The following is a 16,890-nucleotide window of genomic DNA, read 5'->3' on the forward strand; positions in this document are numbered from 1 at the left end:
CGTAAAACGAAGTGCTTCGCCAACAAGATAATTTCTATTGCCCTTCAAAAAGATTTTTGGACTTCTCATCTCAGTAATACACGATTCGAAGCTGACTCCAAGATTCTGTAAATACTTTTGAGCATTTATGAGCATGCTCGACTTCTACTGAGAAATATTAAATAAAAACAAAAACGAGGAATTATAGAATCCAGGCAACAGAGTTCTAGCAGCTCCTCTGACTTCTATAATTTCAGAAGAACCAGAGAGTCCCTCAGTGACATCGATAGTCTTTGGAATGCACTGAAATACATGTTTAACAGCTTCGTTGTAAGCACACCATCGTACATCGAAAGTCTCTTAATTTTAACTCCACCCTTTTCCAGAAGGATCGACCACCTGTAGGTAGAAGCTGAATAAAACACGTATAAATTTTCTAAGGTCACAAAAAAAAAGTCGCACAGAATAGGACTGCTGTAAAAGCGCATAATCCGCCGAGACCGAGAGAAACATTTGCACAGGGTACAGTGACTCGGGATGAAGTTCGCACATTGATGACTGAACTCTTGGGCGCGCTCCAACCATTGTAGATGCACTGCCGCATGCTCGTCCATAGCGTGTTGTTATATCCACACCACAAGGTATTACAAAACTATTCTTCCATAGAAGCTGACAAGTTTTGTCACCTCCACGGAGACGGTATTCGGTGCGAGCCGCATCATTCGAAATCACAAAACAGAAATTGAAAAAATCTTTACGAACATCAGAGAGAAGGTACTTGACAAGTTATAAAAGAAACACCCATAGCAAAAACGTAAAACACTTGATTAAAAACTGAGGATGAATACCAGCATGCCGAAATATTCAACAACATCCCGATTGCCTTCAAAACACAATGCGCGCCTACTGCGATATTAAACTTCATACATGATATCATTGACGACGGACGCGTTTCCTCAAAAATCCTTAAGCGCTCAAACGCCCAGTCATTCTCGCGCGCCCGTAATCAGACACACACACACACACACACACACACACACACACACACACACACACACACGTACATACATCCCAACACGCAGCAGACAAATAGCCCAGGGTACTCACGTCTTGTCTCGCTCACACAGGCTGTCCACCCATGTCCACAGAGCCAGCCTCTACCGCGCGTCTCTCTGAAACACACCAAGAACACAGTTTTAATTTGAGGCCTTGTCGGCTGTAGCAAAAACTGCTTATAAGTCAGCAGTAGTACCACTAGATACACAAAGCGAATAGCTAAAGTAAATATCAAAGAGCCAGTCTGCGCAAAATAAATCTTAACAGTGCTATGGTGTACAGAGTTTCACAACTGTAGTAAGCTCGGTATAGACTGATGCACTGTACTTCGTAACCAGAGTGCGAATTTTCAATGTTCAGTGCACACTGGAATGCTGATTTTTGGTTAATAATCGTACAGCTGTAGTGGCTGTTTCAAGAATGGTGTTTACTTCAATTACAGCTTTCGTCTCAGAGGCTGTGGTCAATATGTAAAACGTTTCGTTACCATCTGCTTGAGATATCTTCAGTGATACCGAAATCGTGGATGGTGCAGCTGTCGAGGAGAGGGGCCCATTTATAGGTGCTCTAGCTGAGGAACCCAATTTTCTGTTAGAAACGAAACCCTAAACGTGCTCCTGCAGTATACTCTCTTTGACATGATCCCGGGCGCTTTCTGTACGGTGGTCGCAGCTCCTTCGCGTCTATACAACGCGATTTTGCAAACGTCTATATGGCAACGCCTCTTCATAGCTCTATAGATGACTGTTGTTTGTGACACCTCCAAATGGACTTAGAAATTTCTCTACAAGATCATGGCTTATGAATACTGTATTGGACAGTGATAGTTATTAGTTTTATCATTTTTCCCAAACATGAATTGTAATTGTATGAAAATCAAAGGAAGGATGTGACATATCAGTCAATTCTGTAATATCTTTGATGGACGATGAAAAGCGCCTACCGCCTATTATTCTTTTCAATTAGATATCTTGAGTAGAGTATACAAGCATCTTATTTCATCCACTAGCGTAATTTCATTAGTTGAATAACAATTTAGGTAATAAATTTTTTATTTCAAGAAGTATGACGTTGTATCCTATACATAGAAGTTAACAAGAATCTATCTGTAGCTCATAAGAATTTGGTGGCATTGCGTTTACTAGAACATTCGATCAGATGCCAACAGCCAGAGATGGAATATTCTTAAACTACAAATATTGCTGTAAAAGTAAATTTACTTTTTATGCAGCAGATAATAATCAGATCTTCTATAAGTCAATGTTCATTCATTGTAGCAGTTTAAATTTCCCGCGGGTAGTCAATTATTGACGTACTGCTAACGATATATTTTACGTCCGGGCATGAACAGCAGGACAAAAATTATACAGAGTTTTCATTCTAGCTTTCAATGAAAATAATCAGTTGAGGAATCATTTCAAATTTTAGCAGTTCTGTGTCTAACAAAAGCGAAATTAAGTACTTTGAACTTACGTAAAGGAATTACTAATTATAACGTTTCCGCCCTCCCATATCATAATACAAATTCGAAAGTTAATCAAAGAAAATTTTGGTTCCCACTATCAGATTTGCGGAAATGCTATACGTTCTCGCCTACAGCCGTTAGCGTTTCGCAGTTGAAACCTGCCAAAATCGCTGCCAGGTGTCAGAGATTTTCTTGAACTGACTCGACTTTAAGTTTCTTAGTAGTAAATAATAAATGTATTAAAACTTCGTGCATGATGCGGCATTTTTGCACACACCTCAGTGCTTATGACGTCGTATCTACTGAAATATGTGTCGTACCACGGTACATTTATGCAGGTACATTCAGCGGAATATGTGGATACTGTACGCAAAATACGTTGCGAATAGAGTTAGGAGCAAAGAAATAATAAATTTAAACGTCATGCATGATGCGGCAGTTTTTCGCGGGTCCCATTGTTTATGGTGTGACATCTGAACTCTGATAGATAGGTACTTCTTACCCTCACAGCGACTGTTGCCTGACGGTAAGGAATATGCGTACCAAATTTGGTACATACAAGAATACATCCACTTTTATAATATGCACGGATTATGGGTGGTATAGAGAGGATCACCATTCGTCACATGATTCCTCTTGCGGGATTTTCTCTGCACAGTAAGGTCGTTGTCGACTAAATGTAATAAATGGGCGTGAAAAGTGTAATTTCCGTTCGTCTCACTGTATATTTCTTTCAGTAATTTCCGGTGCTATAATGATGGAAGCTGAGGAAATAAATTAAAATTTTTGCCATGAACATGACTTGAACTCAGGTTGGCTTGCTTCGTAATGCAGGTATGCTAACCATTACCCCACAACATTGTATCTACCAGAGCTCCACGGCTACCCAAGTCCGTTGTCCTCCCTAACAAACCTCAATTCACATCTTCAGCTTATTTTCCATTTCTTAGTTCTGTACTGTTTCAGCAGTTCTTTCTATGTGTAGTCATAGCTTAATTGAGTTATGTTACTTGACAGTGACACATAATTCTAAAGTTACTTTAGTCCTGAAGTTTTGTACATTAATGGTCCCTCTGCTTTTGTGTTAAAATTACCATAGCATAATAATGTGCTGTTTTGGCTAAAATGCTAGACTCACAATACTTCAAGTGGAGTCTTCAAAATGTCAGCTAAGATCACTACGCAGCAAGAGTGTCGCATTGTGAGAAGAAAGTACACTGCTAGCCATTAAAATCTGCTACACCACGAAGATGACGTGCTACAAACGCTAAATTTAACCGACAGGAAGGAGATGCTGTGATATGCAAATGATTAGTTTTTCAGAGCATTCACACAAGGTTGGTGCCGGTGGCGACGCCTACAACGTGCTGACATGAGGAAAGTTTCCAACCGATTTCTCATACACAAACAGAAGTTGACTGGCGTTGTCTGGTGAAACGTTGTTGTGATGCCTCGTGTAAGGAGGAGAAATGCGTACCATCAAGTTTCCGACTTTGATAAAGGTCGGATTGTAGCCTATCGCGATTGCGGTTTATCGCATTGCGACATTGCTGCTCGCGTTCGTAGAGATCCAATGACTGTTAGCAGATTATGGAATCGGTGAGTTCAGGAGGGTAATACGGAACGCCGTGCTAGATCCCAACGGCCTCGTATCACTAACAGTCGAGATGACAGGCATCTTATCCGCATGGCTGTAACTGATCGTGCAGCCACGTCTCGATCCCTGAGTCAACAGATGGGGACGTTTGCAAGACAACAACCATCTGCACGAACAGTTCGACGACGTTTGCAGCAGCATGGACTATCAGCTCGGAGACCATGGCTGCGGTTACCCTTGACGCTGCATCACAGACAGGAGTGCCTGCGATGGTGTACTCAACGACGAACCTGGGTGCACGAATGGCAAAAAGTCATATTTTGGATGAATCCAGATTCTGTTTACAGCATCATGATGGTCGCATCCGTGTCTGGCGACATCGCGGTGAACGCACATTGGAAGCGTGTATTCCTCATCGCCATACTGGCGTACCACCCGGCGTGATGCTATGGTGTGCCATTGGTTACATGTCTCCGTCACCTCTAGTTCGCCGTGACGGCACTTTGAACAGCGGACGTTACATTTCAGATATGTTACGACCCGTGGCTCTACCCTTCATTCGATCCCTTCGAAACTTGTTGCAGGTCCTGTACGGGCCTTTCTGGATACAGAAAATGTTCAACTGCTGCCCTGGCCAGCACATTCTCCAGATCTCTCACCAATTGAAAACGTCTGGTCAATGGTGGCCGAGGAACTGGCTTGTCACAATACGCCAGTCACTACTCTTGATGAACTGTGGTTTACTTTTTACTTTTTCGTGTCCGGAGATTTGTTTCAAAGCCTTTCAGCCCAATGTCGGGCCAAGTCCAATATTTCTCTCTTCTCAAGCCATAGTTCTTCAAGGGTACACCTTGTGGGGCAGATGGAACACTGTAGAAGGTGTTCCATATCCTGAACTTCACCACAGTCGCATTTGTTGTCTCCTTCGTCCTTGAAGCCCCATTTGAATAGGTTTGCTTTAACTGGTGCTACGCCTTTTCTGATGCGGCTCAGTGTTCTCCAAATCTTCCAGCTTGATGTACTGCCGCTGGGTATTTCTCGTGAGGCAGGGTAGTCCTTCGGAGGCTCGTTCAATTCACTAGTGAGAAATCTCTTGCGGGATTTAAGTCTGCTACGTCCACATGAAGGACCATGCAGCGGGTGGCGCTCGTCGAAAATCTGTTTAAATTTTTCTGTATGTTCGTGCGCAATTCTTCGGGATTCAGGAGATGAGAATCCAGCTGCTTTGTATATTTTCACTAGTGGAGTGGGTTTCATGCATCCTGTTGTGAGCCTGCATGTTTCATTAAGGAGTGTAGTGACTTTTTTGGTATGTGTGGATCGAGACCATACAGGGCATGCATATTCTGCCGTGGAGAAGCAAAGTGCTCGAGCAATTGTTCGTAATACAGTCGGACTAGCTCCCAATTTACTATTCGTCAGTTTTCTTAAAATATTGTTCCTGGCAGCAACTTTTTGGCAGGTTTTTTCACAGTGATGTCTGTACGTCAGTGATCTATCCAGCACGACACCAAGGTGTGTTGGTTTGTCCGTATGGTCCAGTTTGTTGCCATTCCAGGTGACGTTCAGCTTCCTGTTTGCCTGTTTTGTGCGGAGGTGGAAAGCGCTAACCTGTGTCTTCGATAGATTTGGTTTGAGGGAGTTCTCTTTATAGTATTCAGACATTACGTGTAGCGAGCTTTCTAATTTCCCTTCTACTTCCTCGAAGCTATTTCCTTGCGCTGTAATGGCCAGATCATCGGCATATAAGAAATGGGTAGTACGTTCCGGTGTTGGTTGATCATTGGTGTATAGGTTAAATAGTAGGGGGGCCAGCAAACTGCCCTGGGCGAGACCGTTCTTTTGTCGACGCCATCGGATTTTTTTTCCCTCCAGCATTACATAGAACTGTCTGTTTTGCAGCAGAGATTCAATGATTTTTGTGAACTGATGATCCCTAAATGCACAGTCCAGTTTTTCCATGAGCTTTCTGTGGTTGACGGTGTCGTATGCAGAACTTAAGTCCACCAATGCTACACCTGTTACTTGTTTGTTTTCAGACCCTCCCTCTATGTGTTCTGTGAGTGCTAGGATTTGACTGGTGCATGATTTCCCGTGTCTGAATCCAGCCTGTTGGGGAATGAGCTTTTGGTCTGCGATATTTGCTATGCGGTTTAGGAACTGTGGTATCGTGTTGAAGCTGCATGGCCCGCTGTACCTCTACACGCCATCCAAGCTCTGTTTGAGTCACTGCCCAGGCGTATGAAGGTCGTTATTACGGCCAGAGGTGGTTGTTCTGGGTACTGATTTCTCAGGATCTATGCACCCAAATTGCGTGAAAATGTAATCACATGTCAGTTCTTGTATAATATATTTGTCCAATGAATTACCCGTTTACATCTGCATTTCTTCTTGGTGCAGCAATTTTAATGGCCAGTAGTGTACATGTTCTGGGTGTCCTAAAGACACAGTTCTGCTACTGTGGGGTTAAAAGTGCATCACAGGGTCAGACTGAAATGGCGCAGCTTCCTTCAAAGCTGGAGTACGAGGGACAGTGCGATTCTTGTGAACAAAACGTCTGAATTATATACAAATTTACCGTGAAATTCTGACGATATACGAATCAAATTCAATGAAACATCCAGTCGTATTGAGGTGATGCTAACAATTTGACCAAGGGACCACATACGTGGATAATTCTGACTAGGAAGGAAGGCCATCGACGTGGGCCACAAACGCCAATGGCCAGGCTAATGAAGAACTGATGTGCAATGGTCGCAAATTTTCCAACAGTAAGGAGGCGCACACAGCGTCGCTCGAATGGCTCCGTGACGGAGGAGCGGATTTCTGTCGTCGAGAAACTGAACGTCTGGTAGAACGCTTCGGGCGGTATTTATAGAAACTTGCTGACTACGCTGTACAATACTGTAATGTATCTGTTACCACTGTGAATTGTAGTGTAGCACTCAGTAAAACTTACTTTGCCAAGCACAATAACGTGTTTCTTACGTCTGTCTGAACGCTATGTTTTAAAGAATGCGTTTTACACCAAGATATCAGGGCTGCAACCGCCTTACCAGCTGACCTGTCTTTTACTTTAGCAGACGAAAAATCGAATGCGGTTAGTGTTTTAAGATTCTGTGTGATGACCGACACACATCACCATTAAAATTCTCTTAGTGTATTCATTAGTTTCAAAACTTCTAGAGGCGTAAGATATACAAAAGAAAAACTTTTTACTTATCTTCAATTTCTCTTGTTGTTGACTCCAGCCGCGCGGTATTAGCCGAGCGGTCAGTCTGCTTTCCGCAGCGCTGCGGCGAGGACGTCTTTACGTCCCGTCCGTGCGGTCGCGAGTGCCCGTACTTGTTTACTACTGCGTTGCCGCTAGTTTAGAGTCCATCGCTACCGACGCAACATGGCACATTCGTACAGACAAACCACCATCAAGGTCAGTTTTCAACCCGATCATGCACGACCGCGAGCTTTTGAAGTGGAACGTTTTCTACGTGACGACGTTAAAACTGAACCGCGGGACATAATTGGTACCATCTCTTTATCACGAGCAGTGTTGTCTACGTCAAGTTAGTAAGTGACGAGGTGTGCAACAGAATCGTGCGCGCACATGCGAACGATCTTAAATTCAAACATTCTGATGGCCATATTGGGGCGGTCTCTAGCGATCACGCGGGGCTTGGCCTCCGTACGATACGCGTCTTCGAACCCCTTTCGAAGTACCACCGGACGTAGTCACCGCGGCTTTCCAGCCTTACGGCAGAGTGGTCACCCGTATGGCCGAAAAATGGACCACCCTTACAACGTACCCCGTTCTTAACGGGGTACGACAGATCAAAATTGAACTGACCGAAGATATCTTGTCATCGGCGGATGTAGGGCGATCATTATGTATGACGGTCAGGCACGCACTTGCTCCGGTTGTGGCCAAGAAGGGCACGTCCGGTCGGATTGTCTCCGACGACGGCTTACTCATATCCCGACAGGTGAATCTATGCCTCCTTCTCCGGTGACGACCCTTCCTCTCAATTACGCCGAGGTTGCACGGACAGCAACCCTTTCCGAAGCCGACCACATTAGTCATAGCCACCCCCGACCATGACGCATTCTTCAGTACAGGATGCTGCCTCTACAACGGCGCCCCCACCCGAAGATCAGGTGACACCGGCCGACCTTGCAAGAAGGCATGGATGCCAGGATGGACACCGACCCACGGGTTGTGCCGACAGCGGCTTTTCTTCCAGACGCCGGAGCAGCTGAATAAATCCACCCACATTCGGATACTGAAACAAACGTCCGTAAACAGCGTTCCCCGCAGAAAGACAAGAGACGGCGGGGTGCTCCATCGGACGAGTGTTTGCAGCGATCGTCTGACATGGACTGTGGGCACTCCGACGACGGTACCGGCGGTACAGAGGCCGCAGTAACATCCCACCCACAGATCGCCGTGGTGGCGGCTTCAGTCCTTCCGACGTCACAGAACAGCAGGATCACAAGCAGACAGCCGCTGCCGATTCCCAGCCAGCAGAGCCGATGGAGCCAGCGCCGAGTGCCGCAGCAGCCACTAACAGCCACCATCAGCCGATGGTATTTCATGGCGACTGGGCGGACGACAGTGAGGAGAATTCCTCGCCCATCATTTCGGACGACACGCGGGGGAATTTACCCCACTAGTGTTTATCCTTTCCCGCCATCAGATGCAGTGACGAGACAGCCTTACAAGGGTATTGGTGGCCAACACGGGCGCTATGGGTAGACCTCAAACTTATTGCGTTGCGACTATAAACATTAACACAATACGGACGCGCGCTAAGTTATCCTTGCTTCAGGATATGTTGAATTCTGCTTCCATCGATATAGCCCTTCTCCAGGAAGTGTACGTCGATGACTTCGCAGGCCTGTAGGATTACCATGCTTGCGTCTCTCCAGCTGCCCCCAAAGGCAGCGGTGTCGCTGTACTTCTTCGGGAAGGGATGGTGGCGGACGATATCCTCTTTCTTCCTGGGGCAAGAGGAATGGCACTCACAGTACTAGGTGTCCGCCTTATCAATATCTACGCACCTTCCGGGACGGACAAACGTCGCGAACGTTCACGATTCATTGCGGAAGACGTCACCCCGCTCTTCCAAGGCAGCCACGACCACCTGGTGTTTGGAGGTGACTACAATTGCGTACTAGCGCCCAGAGACCAACTCCCACGACATAATCCGTGCCCGGAACTCGAGACGCTAATTCGAGACCTGCAGATGGTGGACACTTGGGAACATCTTCACGGCCACCGACCGGGATTCACAGACTTCACGAGTCACTCTTCCAGTCGCATCGACCGGATTTATGTCTCACGCTCGCTCGCCGGAACTGTGGCCTGCAGCTTTCTCAGACCACTCAGCTTACATTTGTGCCGTCACCCTGCGGCGGCAACAAGTGCGGAGAAGCCGCAGCCCGTGGAAATTAAACATCGCTCACCTATCGTATCCGGATTGCCGCCAAGCCGTTGAGGATACGTGGCATTCGTGTGAAAATTGCCTCCGTGCGGATCCCACGGTGATGCGCTTGTGGTTGGACTGCGCCAAACCGGCACTGAGGCGAACGTTGATAACCTACGGCCGCGTCCACGCTGCTTGGCGTCGACTTTTACTTCAGGCTACTGCGCGACTGCTATGGCGCCGTCTCCGGGACGACAAACGGCGGTCCACCGTGCTAAGGCTTAGATCATCGGTAATATGCGGCGCCACCTAGAGGGGCGGTCATCCTCTCGAGGACACAGGATCGGATAGCGAGTGAACGCCCGTCGATGTCCCACGTACTTCGTGAACGTAAACGACGTCAACGAGCGCTGATACGCTTCATCGACACATTACGGTCGCCGCCTCTCCACGCAACAAGACATAGACACAGCGTTCTACGATCATTATTCCCAGCTCTATTCCGCTCTGAACCCTGATCCGACAGCACTGGAGGACGTCTCTCAGACAATTTACGTCACCGTCACACCGGAAATGGAAGCGGAATTGATGGAAGAAATTACGGAAGAAGAAGTGATCGATGCCATTAAAAAAGGAGCTGTCAACAAATCTCCGGGTCCTGATGGCCTTCCCTTGGAATTTTACCGGACTTTTCAGTATTTATTAGACACCCGATGGACGGACATCTGTCGCGAACTACTATCCCCGGAAGTGCCGCTCCCTGCGGCCCTTGTGGAAGGGATGATTATTCCTATTCACAAACCGTCCGGTGGCTCACGGCTGCAGGACTACCGCCCGTTGACGATATTGAACTGCGACTTTAAGATCCTCTTTCGACTCTTGGCGGCGCGGATACACCAGTCCTTACGAAACGTTACCTCGCCCGCTCAAACGTCATTAGGAGGCGACAATAATATTCAAACAGCACTCAGTGGATATCGTGACCTGATCTCACTGGTGAGGGCATGTCGTCTGAAGGGTGCACTGGCGGCAATCGATTTCAGTCAAGCTTTCGACCGAGTGGACCACGACTATTTGGAAGCGGTCATCCAACAAATGCGGTACCCACAGCCATTCGTCACTGTCGTCATGCGACTACTCCGTGGCGCGACGTCCAAGGTGATCGTCAACGGCCGACCTTCGCAGCCCCTCACCATTTCTCGATCGATACGCCGAGGCTGCCCTCTGTCCACTTTACTTTACGCTGTGGCCATGGAACCACTCCTATGCGGCCTGCGCCAAAGACAAACGGGTATGATGTTACGAAGCCACACTTTCCGATGTAAAGCGTACGCTGACGACCTGGTGATTGTCATCCGCAACGGCAACGACACCGCTAGCGCACTAATTTGGATAGCGACATATAGCATGGCCACTGGTAGTCGTACCAACGTCGCAAAATCGGTGGCGATGAACATCGGGGTCGGATTGTCTGAGGACAGTGTCAACCCCTTACAGCTCAGAGATACTTTTAAATCTCTCGGCAAGTTTAAACGCAGCCAAAACCTTTCAGACAAACAGAAGCTAAACGATGTCAAAGTTAGCGTAAGGAGGGCTATGCGTGAAGCGTTCAGTGAATTCGAAAGTAAAATTCTATGTACCGACTTGACAGAAAATCCTAGGAAGTTCTGGTCTTACGTTAAATCAGTAAGTGGCTCGAAACAGCATATCCAGGCACTCCGGGATGATGATGGCATTGGAACAGAGGATGACACGCGTAAAGCTGAAATACTAAACACCTTTTTCCAAAGCTGTTTCACAGAGGAAGAGCGCATTGCAGTTCCTTCTCTAAATCCTCGCACAAACGAAAAAATGGCTGACATCGAAATAAGTGTCCAACGAATAGAAAAGCAACTGGAATCACTCAACAGAGGAAAGTCCACTGGACCTGACGGGATACCAATTCTATTCTACACAGAGTACGCGAAAGAACTTGACCCCCTTCTAACAGCCGTGTACCGCAAGTCTCTAGAGGAACGGAGGGTTCCAAATGATTGGAAAAGAGCACAGGTAGTCCCAGTCTTCAAGAAGGGTCGTCGAGTAGATGCGCAAAACTATAGACCTATATCTCTGACGTCGATCTGTTGTAGAATTTTAGAACATGTTTTTTGCTCGAGTATCATGTCGTTTTTGGAATCCCAGAATCTACTACGAAGGAATCAACATGGATTCCGGAAACAGCGATCGTGTGAGACCCAACTCGCTTTATTTGTTCATGAGACCCAGAAAATTTTAGATATAGGCTCCCAGGTAGATGCTATTTTTCTTGACTTCCGGAAGGCGTTCGATACAGTTCCGCACTGTCGCCTGATAAACAAAGTAAGAGCCTACGGAATATCAATCCAGCTGTGTGGCTGGATTGAAGAGTTTTTAGCAAACAGAACACAGCATGTTGTTATCAATGGAGAGACGTCTACAGACGTTAAAGTAACCTCTGGCGTGCCACAGGGGAGTGTTATGGGACCATTGCTTTTCACAATATATATAAATGACCTAGTAGATAGTGTCGGAAGTTCCATGCGGCTTTTCGCGGATGATGCTGTAGTATACAGAGAAGTTGCAGCATTAGAAAATTGTAGCGAAATGCAGGAAGATCTGCAGCGGATAGGCACTTGGTGCAGGGAGTGGCAACTGTCCCTTAACATAGACAAATGTAATGTATTGCGAATACATAGAAAGAAGGATCCTTTATTGTATGATTATATGATAGCGGAACAAACACTGGTAGCAGTTACTTCTGTAAAATATCTGTGAGTATGCGTGCGGAACGAATTGAAGTGGAATGATCATATAAAATTAATTGTTGGTAAGGCGGGTACCAGGTTGAGATTCATTGGGAGAGTGCTTAGAAAATGTAGTCCATCAACAAAGGAGGTGGCTTACAAAACACTCGTTCGACCTATACTTGAGTATTGCTCATCGGTGTGGGATCCGTACCAGATCGGGTTGAGGGAGGAGGTAGAGAGGATCCAAAGAAGAGCGGCGCGTTTCGTCACAGGGTTATTTGGTAACCGTGATAGCGTTACGGAGATGTTTAGAAAACTCAAGTGGCAGACTCTGCAAGAGAGGCGCTCTGCATCGCGGTGTAGCTTGCTCGCCAGGTTTCGAGAGGGTGAGTTTCTGTATGAGGTATCGAATATATTGCTTTCCCCTACTTATACCTGCCGAGGGGATCACGAATGTAGAATTACAGAGATTCGAGCGCGCACGGAGGCTTTCAGACAGTCGTTCTTCCCGCGAACCATACGCGACTGGAACAAAAAAGGGAGGTAATGACAGTGGCACATAAAGTGCCCTCCGCCACACACCGTTGGGTGGCTTGCGGAGTATAAATGTAGATGTAGATATAGATGTAGACCCCAAGACTATATTATTCCAGGATGAGACGTATTACCCGCGCACGAAAACTAATGCCATGACGTGGCTTCGTGGACATGCGGTGCATTATTTGTTTCAAGACGGCACTAAGGACACTTTAGACTTTTGGAATATCTGCAGGAACGACATTGCAAGATCCTCCGTAACCCAAACTATCGACAATATTTTTCCAATTATTTGTGGAGTGCGTTCCACGACCCTCCACGTAGCTGGAACATTACGGGTAAGAGAAGCTAAAATTACAAGACGATGGTAGAACACTACACGGTACAACGTGGGATCTACCTTGGTCATTACGAGAAGTCATACCTGAATGATACAGCAGATGGAGAGTTTCGTTGTGAACCCTCGCACTCTATAGCTTATAGCAGTATTTGCCCTTTTCTCTTTTTGTCCCCGGAGCGAAAAGGTCTTCGCAGTTTTTGTTTCCCATCCGGTGGAAAATGTAACACCGGTTAATGGTGGTATGGATTCCACCCATAGGTTTTGTTTCATGGCTTCCTTAACCCCGCACTTTGCTCTCTTTCTTTATGCCTTTTGCTACAACTACACTCCTGGAAATGGAAAAAAGAACACCTTGACACCGGTGTGTCAGACCCACCATACTTGCTCCGGACACTGCGAGAGGGCTGTACAAGCAATGATCACACGCACGGCACAGCGGACACACCAGGAACCGCGGTGTTCGCCGTCGAATGGCGCTAGCTGCGCAGCATTTGTGCACCGCCGCCGTCAGTGTCAGCCAGTTTGCCGTGGCATACGGAGCTCCATCGCAGTCTTTAACACTGGTAGCATGCCGCGACAGCGTGGATGTGAAGCGTATGTGCAGTTGACGGACTTTGAGCGAGGGCGTATAGTGGGCATGCGGGAGGCCGGGTGGACGTACCGCCGAATTGCTCAACACGTGGGGCGTGAGGTCTCCACAGTACATCGATGTTGTCGCCAGTGGTCGGCGGAAGGTGCACGTGCCCGTCGACCTGGGACCGGACCGCAGCGACGCACGGATGCACGCCAAGACCGTAGGATCCTACGCAGTGCCGTAGGGGACCGCACCGCCACTTCCCAGCAAATTAGGGACACTGTTGCTCCTGGGGTATCGGCGAGGACAATTCGCAACCGTCTCCATGAAGCTGGGCTACGGTCCCGCACACCGTTAGGCCGTCTTCCGCTCACGCCCAAAGATCGTGCAGCCCGCCTCCAGTGGTGTCGCGACAGGCGTGAATGGAGGGACGAATGGAGACGTGTCGTCTTCAGCGATGAGAGTCGCTTCTGCCTTGGTGCCAATGATGGTCGTATGCGTGTTTGGCGCCGTGCAGGTGAGCGCCACAATCAGGACTGCATACGACCGAGGCACACAGGGCCAACACCCGGCATCATGGTGTGGGGAGCGATCTCCTACACTGGCCGTACACCACTGGTGATCGTCGAGGGGACACTGAATAGTGCACGGTACATCCAAACCGTCATCGAACCCATCGTTCTACCATTCCTAGACCGGCAAGGGAACTTGCTGTTCCAACAGGACAATGCACGTCCGCATGTATCCCGTGCCACCCAACGTGCTCTAGAAGGTGTAAGTCAACTACCCTGGCCAGCAAGATCTCCGGATCTGTCCCCCATTGAGCATGTTTGGGACTGGATGAAGCGTCGTCTCACGCGGTCTGCACGTCCAGCACGAACGCTGGTCCAACTGAGGCGCCAGGTGGAAATGGCATGGCAAGCCGTTCCACAGGACTACATCCAGCATCTCTACGATCGTCTCCATGGGAGAATAGCAGCCTGCATTGCTGCGAAAGGTGGATATACACTGTACTAGTGCCGACATTGTGCATGCTCTGTTGCCTGTGTCTATGTGCCTGTGGTTCTGTCAGTGTGATCATGTGAGGTATCTGACCCCAGGAATGTGTCAATAAAGTTTCCCCTTCCTGGGACAATGAATTCACGGTGTTCTTATTTCAATTTCCAGGAGTGTATAAGCATGTTTTTAGTTACGTGCGTCCCCAACTGGACTGTACTTACTAGTTTTCAGTTACTCACTGTTAAAAAAATACAAGAAAATTTAAAAAAATAAATAAATAAAATAAAATAAACATTCACAATAATACACTAACTGCATCCTTTGTACCACATCCCCAGGATGGGAGGGAGGAGACATCGTGGCCAGGCCTCGGGTGGCAACCCCTGCCCACCTTGCCTCCGTCATTCCACTACCTGATCCATCTCCGACCAAAAAAAAAAAAAAAAAAAAAAAAAAAAAAAAAAAAAAACGGTCTAAGGCGCTGCAGTCATGGACTGTGCGGCTGGTCCCGGCGGAGGTTCGAGTCCTCCCTCGGGCATGTCCTTGGCATAATTTAGGTTATGTAGTGTGTAAGCTTAGGGACTGATGACCTTAGCAGTTAAGTCCAATAAGATTTCACACGCATTTGAACATTTGTTTACTCCGTTTATTGCGTCTTGGAGTAGACACTTGCGACTGAAATTTTGATTCAACGATGTGGGTCTCTGATGACTAAATAACTGAGGAAGAGTTATCTGTTGCTATAATGTTCTTTTAATTTATCCCATTCTTATAAATCGCACTGATTTAATGATTAGTATTAGATTGTACAAAAATGGTTCAAATGGCTCTGAGCACTATGCGACTTAACTTCTGAGGTCATCAGTCGCCTAGAACTTAGAACTAATTAAACCTAACTAACCTAAGGACATCACACACATCCATGCCCGAGGCAGGATTCGAACCTGCGACCGTAGCGGTCACGCGGTTCGAGACTGAAGCGCCTTTAACCGCACGGCCACACCGGCCGGCTGTACAAATAGTAATGTGAATTTTAAATGTGCCAGATATTTCGTCATTTGAAATATTTTGAAAAGAAGAGTAATTAGACCGAAACATAACACATCGTATATAAAATAGTATGAAGTTCATTTAGTTAGAAACCTGATATCATCTTCACCTTTACAAGAATCGTTAGTATACTCGTACATGGTGTCAATTATTTCTATAAGAAAAAGGTAATGTTAGAGGAGGGTGTCCCATTACAAGGATTTTAATGTGTTTCAAAGGAAATATTGATTCACGTTTTATTTTCTTACTGATAAACCAAGCACGGTTCCCTTTGACTTTATTTTAGCTGTTGTTTGTTGCAGACCGTGTATTTTAAGCATAGAATGATTGAGGTATACTAAGTTGGTCTTCTGCATGGAAGTGTGCGTGTGACTGAATGAGAGTGTACCTGGCTGGCTGAGAATGCATATTTTTTCAAAACAATCGTCTCTGTTTAGTATGATCACTGATATCCTCGGCGTTCTTGGTCTTCTTCATGAAATACATTTTCCATTACATTGGATTCGCAACTGCGAATATGGATAACTATCGGCTGCCGAATTGAATGACAACAATGAAAATTTCTGCTGGATCAGTGCTCGAAGCCGGATATTCCGTTCATCGCGAGCGGACGCCTTATTGTGTGGCTATCGTTGCACGACTTCCGGACAGACCCAGACTTCCATAAGTCGCAAAGCATGCATCGTCATTAAGCATAACACAGGCGTTGCAATATCGTATTTATCCACCATCACCGGGCAAAGCACCAGTGAAGTAAAATGTCTCACCTGTACGGGAATGTACATAGTGGATGTACGAGTACATGTCGTAGGCGCCTGGTTGACGGCATATGAAGTTTGGGTATAGTGCGCAACCGTGCACAGATAGCCAAATGATAAGCCGACCGCTCGGGATAAGCGGGAAATTCGGCTTCGAGTTCCAGTCCGATACAAATTTTCATTCTTGTCATTACATTGTACAGCTGATGGTTATCCATATTCGCAAAAGCGAGTACGTTTAATGTATTTTATAACCACTGTAATCGCTGCAGGCCTTTCGCTTTGATTAACGCCTCAAGCTGCCGATAAAATTATTTGTTTAACATGCACACAGAGCATCATCAGGTTCT

General features: G+C 46.7%; 1 protein-coding gene across 3 annotated transcripts in view; it reads right to left on the reverse strand.

The window, feature by feature from the left end:
* LOC126262714 (inactive dipeptidyl peptidase 10) overlaps window positions 1-16,890 on the reverse strand; it is a 1,533,490-nt gene that overhangs the window by 806,656 nt on the left and 709,944 nt on the right. For all 3 annotated transcript variants that reach the window (XM_049959500.1, XM_049959499.1, XM_049959498.1), the window contains exon 3: window positions 1,087-1,151. The gene's annotated coding sequence lies outside the window, so the exon portion shown is untranslated. The remainder of the gene's footprint in view (window positions 1-1,086; window positions 1,152-16,890) is intronic.

Source organism: Schistocerca nitens, chromosome 6 (genome assembly GCF_023898315.1).
Source record: "Schistocerca nitens isolate TAMUIC-IGC-003100 chromosome 6, iqSchNite1.1, whole genome shotgun sequence".
Taxonomy (NCBI): domain Eukaryota; kingdom Metazoa; phylum Arthropoda; class Insecta; order Orthoptera; family Acrididae; genus Schistocerca; species Schistocerca nitens.